General features: G+C 43.7%; 1 protein-coding gene across 7 annotated transcripts in view; it reads right to left on the minus strand.

The window, feature by feature from the left end:
- Positions 1-12,526, minus strand: part of nr1h3 (nuclear receptor subfamily 1, group H, member 3) — a 116,142-nt gene that overhangs the window by 95,494 nt on the left and 8,122 nt on the right. For 4 of the 7 annotated variants that reach the window (XM_048545588.2, XM_048545586.2, XM_048545587.2 and 1 more), the window contains exon 1: positions 5,564-5,714. The exons of the other annotated variants lie outside the window; for them this stretch is intronic. The gene's annotated coding sequence lies outside the window, so the exon portion shown is untranslated. Of the gene's footprint in view, positions 1-5,563; positions 5,715-12,526 lie in introns of those variants that run through there. 7 annotated transcript variants of the gene reach the window in all.

Raw genomic sequence — 12,526 nt, forward strand, 5'->3', positions numbered from 1 at the left:
ATGGCTAGTTGTCCCTGTTTTCTGTGTGATCTAAGCTTGCTAGCCAGTCTACCATGCGGAAGCTTGTCAATCGTGGTACTGAAGTCCATATAGATCACACTCCTCAGTCTGTCTTCATCAATCCTCTTCATTACTTTTTCAAAAATCTCAATTGTTAGTGAGGCACAATTTCCCTGTTTCTCAGGATTCTCTCCAAGAATTTGCCCACCACTGATATCAGGCTCACCAGCCTATAGTTCCCTGGCTTTTCCTTACCACGTTTCTTAACTAGTGACACTGATGTGCTGGGCTCTCCCATCAATGGGTATGGGGATAATTGTGAGTTGTTAAATTGTCCACTGGCACTCATGACTGGGTATGGCAGCACTGCAGAACTTAGATCTGACCCATTGTTTTTAGGTTGCTTTGCTCAGTCTACCAGTTACTGTTTGGCATGCAGGTAGTCATGTTTGGTAGCTTCACCTGGTTGACACTTCATTTTTAGGTATGCCTGACATTGCTCCTGATGTTCCCTCCTACAATCTTAATTGAACCAGGGTTGACCAGAGTCTCCCCTGGCTTGGCGGTCATGGCAGAGGTTGGGATATGCTAGGCCATGAGGCTGTTAATTGTGCTTCCGTACAATTCTGCTGCTGTGGATGGCCCATGCATCTCACAGATATTGACTTGAGTTGCTAGATGTATTCAAAATCTATCTTATTTATCACGATGATAGCATTATACAACATCTCAGTTCACCTCCTAAGCTCTGTACATGGGTCATTCTTATTGATATTGCAATGAACAGGTACATTTACTGCTGTTCAACATTGAAGAATGCTGATTCGTCAGCTATTTGGGGGAGGATGGGAGGGTACATAATCATTACTGGGAAGTTTCCTTGCCCTTGACACTTTGTGGGGTCATGAATCATGAATCCCAGGGTAATTCCTTTCTGACTGTCACCACTGTGGTGCCGTTTCTACTGGGTCTGTCCTGCCAATGTGAAGTTGTTGATCGTCCTATAAAGTATGATTTTGTGAGTACAACAATGTCAGACTATTGCTTGATCAGTCTTTGGACAGTTTTCCCAATTTTGGCACTATCTCCAGCTATTGGTAAAGAGGACTTTGCAGGGTCAACAGAGCAGTGTATGCTGTGGTTATTGCCTCAATGGATGCTGAGTGGTTTGTCCCATTTTATTCTCTTAAGACTTTGCAGTGGTTTGTTTGTCTATTTGCAAGGGCTGTAGGTCTGGAGTCACATGTAGATTGATAGTTTTAATTTCCTCAGGGACATTAGTGAAAAAAGATGGATATTTATGTCAATCAACAACAACATTAGCCTCTTAATTTCACAAATCTATTGAATTCAAACTGCACCATCGGTGATGGTAGGATTCAAACCATTGTCCCCACAATACTAGCTGGGCCTCTGGATTGCCAATCCAGCATCAATGCCAGTACTAGGCTATATGCTGTATCTCTACTGACGTTAATCCAGTTCCCTCACACTCTCACTCAGTAACCCCTCCCCCCAAACAGTCCTGCGGTAGTGTGTAACTCAACTAATGTTCATCCACCTCCTTCATATGTAACTCAGTAACACCTCTCCCCCAGTGCCCTGTGTGACTTACTGATGTTAATCCACCTCCCTCACAATGTCACTCAGCAACCACTCTCTCCCAGCACAGTGTCACTGACTGTATCAGTTTAATCTATCTCCCTCACACTGTCACTCAGTAGCCTCTCTCCCCTGTCTCCTGTTACTATCTGTACCTCTCCCCCAACACCCTGTGTTACTGACAGCATCTCTATTGATGTTAATTTGGATCGGAAATTGGCTTGCTGAAAGAAGACAGAGGGTGGTAGTTGATGGGAAATGTTCATCCTGGAGACCAGTTACTAATGGTGTACCGCAAGGGTCGGTGTTGGGTCCACTGCTGTTTGTCATTTTTATAAATGACCTGGATGAGGGCATAGAAGGATGGGTTAGTAAATTTGCAGACGACACTAAGGTTGGTGGAGTTGTGGATAGTGACGAAGGATGCTGTAGGTTGCAGAGAGACATAGATAAGCTGCAGAGCTGGGCTGAGAGGTGGCAAATGGAGTTTAATGCAGACAAGTGTGAGGTGATGCACTTTGGTAGGAGTAACCAGAAGGCAAACTACAGGGCCAATGGTAAGATTCTTAGCAGTGTAGGTGAGCAGAGAGATCTCGGTGTCCATGTACACAGATCCTTGAAAGTTGCCACCCAGGTTGACAGGGCTGTTAAGAAGGCATACAGTGTTTTAGCTTTTATTAATAGAGGGATCGAGTTCCGGAACCAAGAGGTTATGGTGAAGCTGTACAAAACTCTGGTGCGGCCGCACTCTGAGTATTGTGTATAGTTCTGGTCACCGCATTACAAGAAGGATGTGGAAGCTTTGGAAAGGGTGCAGAGGAGATTTACTAGGATGTTGCCTGGTATGGAGGGAAGGTCTTACGAGGAAAGGCTGAGGGACTTGAGGCTGTTTTCATTAGAGAGAAGAAGGTTGAGAGGTGACTTAATTGAAACATATAAAATAATCTGAGGGTTAGGTAGGGTGGATAGGGAGACCCTTTTTCCTAGGATGGTGACGGCGAGCACGAGGGGGCATAGCTTTAAATTGAGGGGTGAAATATATAGGATAGATGTCAGAGGTAGTTTCTTTACTCAGAGAGTAGTAAGGGAATGGAACGCCTTGCCTGCAATGGTAGTAGATTCGCCAACTTTAGGTACATTTAAGTCGTCATTGGACAAGCATATGGACGTACATGGAATAGTGTAGGTTAGATGGGCTTGAGATCGGTATGATAGGTCGGCACAACATCGAGGGCCGAAGGGCCTGTACTGTGCTGAAATGTTCTATATAGTTCTATTCTATATAATTTAGTTTCTTCATACTGTCAGTCAGTAACCCCACTCACTCCAGCATCTGTTACCGGTGGTATCTTTTCTAATGTTAATCCAGTTTCCTCACATTGCTACTCATTAACCAACCTCTCCCAAAAGACCTGTTATTGACTGTAACCCCTCTCTCCTACTGCCTTGTGTTACCGACTGTATCTCCACTGATGTTCACTCAACTTCCTCACAGTGTCAGTCAATAATCGCTCTCCTCCCTTAGCACTGAGTGTCACTGACTATATCTCCACAATGTTCATCCAGATCCCTCATGCTGTCACTTAATAGCCTCACTTCATCTTACGCCCTAGATACTGACTGTATCTCTACTGAAGTTAATCCAGCTCTCTCACCCAGTTCAGTAACCCCTCAGCCCTAACATCCTGTGTTTCTCCATTAATGTCTATCCAGCTTCCACACACTCCCATTCAGCAACTGCTCTCCCCATAATGCCCTCCATACCTCTTCTGACATTAACCCATCTCCCTCGTACTATCAGTCAGCAACCCCTCCCCCCAGTCTCCTGTATTATTAGTTGTATCTCTACTAATGTTTATCAGGTTTCCTCATACCATCAATTTGTGACCCCACGCCCCCCAATGCCCTGCATTACCCTCTGTAACCCCTCGCTCACCAGCATCCTATGTAATTAACTCTGTATCTACTGATGCTAATCCAGCTGCCTTTCATCATCATCCAATAACCCCTTTTCCCTAAATATCCTATGTAACTAATTGTATCTCCACTGATGTTAATTCAACTCCCTTACAATGTCACTCAATAATCCCTTTCCTCCCTCAGCATTCTTCATCACTGTCTGTATTCCTGCTGCTGTTAATCCACTTGCCTCACATTGTCACTCAGTGATCTCTCTCCCCCTTTTAAGAACATAAAATATAGGGGCAGAATAAGTTCATTCAGCCCACCAAGTCTGCTCCACCATTTAATCACAGCTGATATATTTTTCTCAACCCCACTCTCCTGACATTTCCCAGTGATCCATGATCTCCTTACTAATCAAGAATCTATCTACCTGTTTCTGTCTTAAATACTCAGTAACTTGGCTTCCACAGCGTTCAGGTGCAGTGACTTCCACAGATTAACTACCCTCTGGCTGAAGAAATTCCTTCTCACCTCAGTTCTAAAGGGTCGTCCCTTCACTCTGAGGCTGTGTCCTTGGGTCCTAATTTCTCCTACTGGGAAATCTCTAAGTTTCACTCAGATTCCCCTCCTTTAAACTCTATTGAGTACAGACTAAGACTCCTAATTCTTGTAAACCTCTTCTGGATTCCCTCCAATGCCAGCACATCTTTGCTTAGATAACAGGCCCAAAACTGCTCACAATATTCCAAATATGGTCTTACCAGAACACTATACATTGAGAGCAGCACATGCTTGCTCTTGTAAACTAACCCTCTTGAAATGAATGCTAACATACCTTCCTAACTGCCAAATGAACCTGCATGTTAGCCTTAAGAAAATCCTGAAATAAATTCCCTTTGTGCTTCAGCTTTCCAAAGCCTTTTCCCATTTAGAAAATAGTCCACGACCCTAATCTTCCTACCTTCCTAGCCTCATGCTTTCTAAAATTGTATTCCATCTGCCACTTCTTTGCCCACTCTTCTAGTCTGTCCAAGTTCTTCTGCAACCTCAGCGCTTCCTCAACAGTCCCTCAACTGCCCTTCCACCTATCTTTGTGTCATTGGTAAACTTAGTAAAAATGGCCTCAATTCCTTTGCCCGGATCATTAATGTTTAATGTGAATAGTTGTGGTCCTAATACTGACACCTGCAGAACTCCACTAATCACCAGCTGCCATCCTGGAAAAAGACCCCTTCATTCCTATTCTCTGCCTTCTGACAGTCTGCCAATCCTATATCCATGTAGTACCTTGACCCTAACACCATGAGCTCTTATCTTATTTAGTAGCCTCCTGTGCTTCACCTTGTCCAGTGTCCAGTGTTACTCACTGTGTCTCCACTTAATCCAACATCCTCACCTTGAGACTCAATAACTCCTCTCACCCCAACATCCTGTTTTACTTACTGTAACATTACTGATATTAATACAACTCCCTCACCCTGTCACTTAGTAGCCCTTCTCCCCCAGCACCCTGTGTTACCGATTGTATCTCTACTGATGTTAATTCAGCTCCCTCATGCTATCACTCTGTAAGCCCTCTCCCCCCAGCACCGTGTGACCAACCGTATCTCTCTATGTTAACTTAGCTCTCTCACACTGTCTGTCAATAATCCCTCCCTCCCAGTGCTCTCTACAACTAACTCTATCTCTACGGATATTAATTCAGCTTTCTCATATGCCTCTCAGTAATCCTTCCCTCCCGGCACTCTGTATGACAACTATATCGCTATTAATGTTAATCCAGTTCCCTTATACTGTCACACAGTAATCAATCAGATAGCCAGTGGCACACTGGTTTGCTCTGGACATTTGTGTTGATTTGAGACTTGAGAGTGGGTGAGGTGAGCCTCTGAGGGGTGGTGGTCACATAAATGGAAAGTAGACACACCAGAGGCAGTGCTGTATGATACAGCATGGGGCCTTGGACCTTAGGGCTTCACTATATCAGGAAGTTTAATCTTCACTTATGAGCACAGTACTAAATTCATGTACTGACTCTCACTTGCAGATAACTAACCTGTCAGTGTACATTGGTGCCTCTTGCGCTGTCAGATGTTTGACCAAGCAACTTCAAATGCCATCACGTGACCAGAAGGATGTTTGCAGGCTACAAGACGACAATTCTGAGCAGATGAGAAAGGGCCCAAGTTTTCCAGTGACTATCAGCCTGACACTGATCTAATGTAACGCTGCTCTCACTGAGTCCCTGTCACATGCCTCAGCTCTCTCTACCAGTGCCAAGCTCCACCCTTGAGCCTTTGTCCTTGGTACCAATTCACATACACACACAGTCCACTCTGCCTCTGTATTTGGCCAACTGCCAGTGAAACAGCAGGAAGGGAGCAAGGCAAAGAGAAAGCAGGAGAGAGGTGCTGCAGACGCATGAGCTGAATTCCTTGTACTTAACAGGAAACTGTGAATGTCTTATTGACTTGCAACTCCACTTTTTGTTTTCACAACTGGTAGTAAACACTTTCAGCAAGTCTTGAATTTGAGCAAGATAATGCAGAACAGAATTAATTATTAATCACACTTCTCAACACAAATACGTCTATGCATCCAGACACACAGACACACACATTTCATGTAAAACAACCCAACATACTTCAAATAGCACATCTTTTAATATTTCTGTGATTTTGATTGTCAACCAAAATGAGAAAATAACTTTTTTATAGTATAACATAGGGAGATACTGCCACGTGGACATCAATGTGTAGTCTGTCCCAGACAGATAAATATTATATTAACACATAGTCCCTTTGGAACACACAGAGCCTAAAACCCACACACAGATCCTTCTTACACACGTGTTCACACTCAGCCATTCTAATGCTCTGATTGTCAAACATAGTGCCCACACACACATCCATCTTTATCAAAAGTGATTCCATATACTTTAAATACCCATGTCTTTTAATAGTTCTGAAATTTTCATTGTAGACTAAAATGAGAAAACAACTTCTAAAACCAAAGATTGCTGGAATATTGCCACAACATGTTTTGAACGCAAGTAGCCTGGCATGTAATATAAGCATTGTTTACACAGCAGCCTGTTCAAGCAGGAACTTGAAGTACAGTTTGCAGATAAGCTGGAGTGGAGTGGTTGTGTACAAATGGGGCTTCGGATGGCAACTAGAAGCTGTATGGACCAGTGACCAGTAATCAATAACAAAGGCCTTCCACTTGCTAAAACCTTTTTCATTGATTCTCAGGTAAATGAACAGCTTGAGGCTGTGAACAAGAAACTGAGAAGCCTTCAGACCTCCATCACCATTCCGTCAGGAGCTCTCTCTGTCTTCTGCAGTAAAAGCCAATCTAATCCTGAAATAAACCAGTTTTTATTTAGATCAGCTTGTAGTAAGCTGTGACTTTTAATTGATATCTCAGAGACCTTTTAACAAGAGAACCAGCCACTCTGTGCCTTTTGGAAACCAGTAGCTCTATCAGAGAAGGAAGATGGATTAGAAATGTTCTGATCCGCACAAGAATCTTAGCAAATCTATCAAGAGGAACCACTGAATTGTATTCCCAGTCTCTCCCTCTGTCCATAACACCTTGTTTTTCTCCCCGTCTGTCTCTCTTAGTAGGTGCATAAGGGTGAGTTCCCACAATGAGATGTCAAACATTGATACAGCTCTGGTGTGAGGAGTGAACTGGAACTCGAGCTTCTCCCTCTGCACTTCCTAGTGGATCTCATCCTGCTGCTTCCCCTCTGGAGACTGTGCAGCCATTGCTGGAGGTTGCTGAACTTGGTGAAGCTCTGGTCTCTGTTGTTTCCTTCTCCCAGTCATTCTCAGTAGCAGCAAACCTACATGAATGGCATTTAAGCTTCATGGGAAGATAATCTGTGGGAAGCTCAGAGAGATGACACAGTACTATTGAAGGGATGCCTGAAGCTTCACATCCTGAACAATCGAGTACCCCTCTGGTTCAAGTGGAGACCGTCCTGTTTGTAGAGGTCCCACCTTCCCCAGAATGAGCCCCAATTGCCCATGTACCTGAAGCCCTCCCTCCTGCACCATCCCTGCAGCCACGTGTTCAGCTAAAATCTCTCCCTGTTCTTTGCCTCGCTATCACGTGGCACGGGTAACAAACCAGAGATGAGGGCTTCCCAAGGAAGTTATACTCATGCCTTGTTAAAGAGCTCCCAACAAATGTACAGTGGACACCCCTCCCAATCAAACCACATTTCTATATCACTACACGTCTTTCCAGACTTCCTTTTCTGTGTAAGGAAATCGTAGGTGCTATGCATTATCTTCTAGTATTTGTTTTAGATTGTCATTACCAATTGGGAAAATCAAGTTTAGTTTTTAGATTTTTTGTTACAAAAAGACTGGTTGCACTTGCATGAGAAGGAGACAGTTTGTTGGCACAGTGTGATGCTTGTGAATGCTTGAGATCATAACTTGTTAGCTGCATTCTCTGACAAATTACTGATCTCCACATGAAGTATGATTTTAAAGCAAATGAGCAACTTTTCTTATTCATTAAAGGCACAATTATTGAAATTGCCCTTTGGGTTGCCTTAAAGTGAATATGGCAAACTTTGTTCCCATAATAGAAAACAATAATTTCCTTTCCATTTGACATTTTGTCAGCTTAATGTATTGTTGGCTGTTGGTCATGATGGTGAGATGTAGTTCCAGTTTCATGTTTATGTAAGTAATTTGCAAAATCCACCTGTGACATACAAATATAGCCGCATTCTTCTCTTTCCTTTTTGTGCTACTGTCCTTCTGTCCACAATGGTCTTTCAGCCTCTCCCAGTTTTGATTATGCCCCACACAAAACTGTTTGTGCATTTTTTCCAAAGTTCAAGATTTAGAGATTTGCATTCCTTGCTGACTCAGCACCCTTTCCATTTAGGGGCCAGGCTAATCATGCATAGCCTGTTCAAACTGAATCCCCTTACCATCCCCCCTCCAACCTTAAAGTGCTCCCAGCCCTTCCAAATCACAATGAGGTCCCACCCTACTTTCTCCAATTGCCCTCTAGCATTATCAACCATTCAGTACAACAAGACTCATCCCCAGACCTGAGTTACCTGCCTTTCTCAAGACACCATGAACTGCCTTCTGAAAAGTACCCTGACTAACATTGACCAATCTTCATGACTGGGCTTGGCCCATATCAGTACTGAAATAGCAGATCTCCTACTGACCACACCCAATCCTGGGATTGTTGCCTCCACAGTTCCCTGACTGACATGCTTGTCATCCTCAGGCTGGTTGCTCCTTACCTGCAGGATGGATTGTGTCACAATCCCTGTACACAAGGGACCTTGGTAGAACCAAGTGCACCACGATCATCACCCTTTGGGACAGCATGGTGGCTCAGTGGTTAGCACCGCGGCCTCATAGTGCCAGGGGCCCAGGTTTGATTTTAGCCTTGGGCAAGTGTCTGCGTGGAGTTTGCACATTCTCCCCGTGTCTGCATGGGTTTCCTCTGGGTGCTCCGGATTCCTCTCACAGTCCAAAGATGTGTAGATTAGGTGGGTTTTAGGGTGAGGGATCTGGGTGGGATGCTGTGAGGGTTGGTGTGGACTTGTTAGGCCAAAGGGCCTGTTCCCACACTGTAGGGATTCTAATTTTTTTTTAAAAATCTAGTATTCTAAAAATATCCTTGCTCAACTAATTGCGATCAGACCAGGCTCTGGACTGACTATGGTGGTATTCCCCGACCAGCTGGAGTTTACTTTCACTCCACTAGATACTCCTGCCCTTTGACATTGACTCATCGCCTGCTCATCAAACACACGGAGGGTGTCTGGCATATAAACTGCTAGTGCATGCTGCAGCTCTAACATTCACAAAACTCCGATTCCACACAGCCTTCATCTTCTTGCATTCTTCAAAGCTCCCCCACCCCCCCACCAGCTGCCTTGAATTCAACATAAATCTGGAATTAAAATCTAATCTAATACTGACTATGTACCCACCATTTTTTGTTGTTAAAACCCATCTGGTCCACTGATGTCCTTGTGTGGAAGGAAATCTGCCATCCTTATCCAGTCTAGCCCACATGTGACTCCTGACACAAAGCAATGTGGTTAACACTTAATTGTCCTTTGAAATTGCCGGATAATCCACTCAGTTCAAGTGCAGTTAGGGATAGCCATGTATGCCCCATGCTTACTAGAACTTGACGAGAGCAAAGCCATGTGCAGGAGAGCTTGGATGACTCAGGATTACAAAGGTTAGAATGTGGTAGACTGGCTTGCATTGCGTTGGAGAGTTATGTCAAGAGATAAATACAGACATGACGGAGGTTTTCGGCAGCTGATGAACTGAACTGCAGCAAAGTCAGGTGATGGTGGAGGTAGAAAACAGTGGAATCAGTGATGGCAGGAATAAGAGGTGAGAAGCTCACCTTGTGGTCAAATATGGCAACAAGTTTACGGGACAGCCTGCTTTAGCCTCTAACTGTCCCAGGCAGAGGGAGTTGGTATGCAGGAAACAGCACTTATTGGACTGGGGACCGAAGACAAAATTTAATTAGGAGAAATTTCCACTCTTCCACTACTATATGTCAGATAGGTAGTGTTGACAATTTAGCATCAGTGGTGGAGTTCAGACTGATGGCGTTGAGGTTCAGCTGGGCTGTTATGTGCATCTAGGTGATAACTTGTAGGAGCATGGATTGCAGTCAGTCAATGTTGCTAAGGAGCAACATGTAGATGAGAAATAGGAGGTGGGGCCAAGACTAAATCTTTGTGGGACCCCAGAGGTAAGGGTGCCATTGTTGGCGATTCTCTGGATATGCTAGGATGGTAAAAATGGAACTGGATGAGAACAGTTCCACCTCGCTGGACAAGTGGAGAAGTGTTGGAGCAGGATGGCTGGTCACTCTGCGTATCGTTGCAGCTGGATCAAGAAGGACAGGGAGGAAGAGATTGTCACTGTCACCATGGGATGTCACTTGTGACTTTGGTAAGAATTGTTTCAGTGCTGGGTAGAGTAGGGACTAATTGGGGAATTCAAACATGGAGTTCTAGGAAAGATGAACATGTATTTGGGAGGCAACAACACATTCAAGGTCTTTTTTAGTGGAAAGGGAGGTTGCTGATGTAATTTGAAAGGAAGACAGGGGTCAAGGGTTGGCTCTTTAAGAGAGGTGATGAGTGAACCAAAGGCTCCCATGCACAAGTCAATCTCTTTAAGCTAAAAATGGGAGAGCATGTTTGCTGATGATGACCGATTTAACAGTAAATGGGACAGCACCTGAAAAAAGAGAATGGTTCATTTGATCAGCTGACATGGCACTTGGAGGGGGAATCAATGTCCATCAACTAAATATGATTAGGATTAAATAAGCTGGGGGTGGGTCATCGAGAAGGTGAATTTGGAGTGGCCACAGGTGGAGATAGAACAGAAGCCAGAGGAAGTTATCAAGTTTAGGACGTGATTAGGGTTTTCCAATTTAAGCCTGGTGCTTTTTTAAATGTTATAATTGAATCTTAGTTCTGCCATCCTTTTATTAGGTGCATTTCATATGTAAAACCTCACTGTGCAAAAATATGCTTCTTCCGGACTGTTTTGCCAAATAACTTAAATGTGTGTCCTCTGGTTACCTACCATGATAGTGCATCAATATTCTATCAAAATCTTTCATGATTTTGAACGGCTCAATTAAATCTCAACTTTCTGTATTTGAATCACAATCTCAACTTCTCCAACTAATCAGAGTTCCACATCCTGGTCTTTGTTGGTATGTGTCATATCCAGGTATGATAACCTGACATGTGCATTAGGTTTTGCAACCATGCAGTAGTCACACAGATTTTACATCTGCTTGCCACATCTCTGAATGGTAGTGTAGCTGACAGAGCAGGTTTAGGACCTTTAAGATCACACCTGAAGCATTTTCATTAAAGTGATAGAGAGCCCTTACAAAGACAGGTGATGGTGGAAAATATTGATGCTAAAGTTTTTCTTCCATTCAGGGAATGTGGGCATCACTGTCTGGGTCAGCACTTAATGCCTATCTCTAATTGCCCTTGAGAAGACGAGGGTGAGCTGCCTTCTTGAACCCCTGTAACTCTTGTAGAGTCATAAAGATGTATGGCACAGAAACAGACCCTTCGGTCCAACACCTCCATGCCGACCAGATATCCTAAATTAATTTAGCCCCATTTTCCAGCATTTGGCCCATTTCCCTCTAAACCTTTCTAATTCATTGAATACAGTATTCCAAAAGTGGCCTAACTAATGTCTGTATAGCCACTACATGACCTCTCAACTCTTATACTCAATGCACAGGCCAATAATGGCAAGCATACCAAAAGCCTTCTTCAGTACCCTGTCTATCTGCGACTCCACTTTTAAGGAACTATGAACCTGCACTCCAAGGTCTCCTGATCGAGCAACACTCCCCGGGGCCTCCACTATTATAAGTCGTGCCCTGATTTGCCTTACCAAAATGTAGCAACCTCACATTTACCTAGATTGAACTCCATCTGCCATTCTTTGGCCCATCTCAACAACGTCTTGTTGTACTTCAAGGTAACCTTCTTCGCTGTGCACTACAGCACCAATTTTGGTGTCATCTGTAAATTTACTAACCATACCTCCTGTATTCACATCCAAATCATTTATACAAATGACAAAAAGCAGTGGACCCAGCACCAATCTCTCTTGTGTGTAGAGATACCAACATTGCTGTTAGGGAGGAATTTCAGTGGCTTTGATCCAGAAACAGTGAAGGAACAGTCATATATTTCCAAGTTAAGACAATGCTCGGTTTGGAGTAGAACACACATGTGCTGGTGTTACCATCTATCTGCTGCCTTTTCCCTTGAGAGAAAACCATGCTTGTATTATTTTTTATCTGCAAAAGTGCAAGTAACTGTCATGTCGTGAGCAACATTCATGTTAAATGGCCCTGTTTAAAATTCACAATTATGTACATGGAAATGAGTGTGGTATTGTGCCAAAAGCACCTTACAACAATGCTGTTTCCCAACGTGGTCAAAAGA

The sequence above is a fragment of the Stegostoma tigrinum genome, chromosome 17 (assembly GCF_030684315.1).
Source record: "Stegostoma tigrinum isolate sSteTig4 chromosome 17, sSteTig4.hap1, whole genome shotgun sequence".
NCBI lineage: Eukaryota > Metazoa > Chordata > Chondrichthyes > Orectolobiformes > Stegostomatidae > Stegostoma > Stegostoma tigrinum.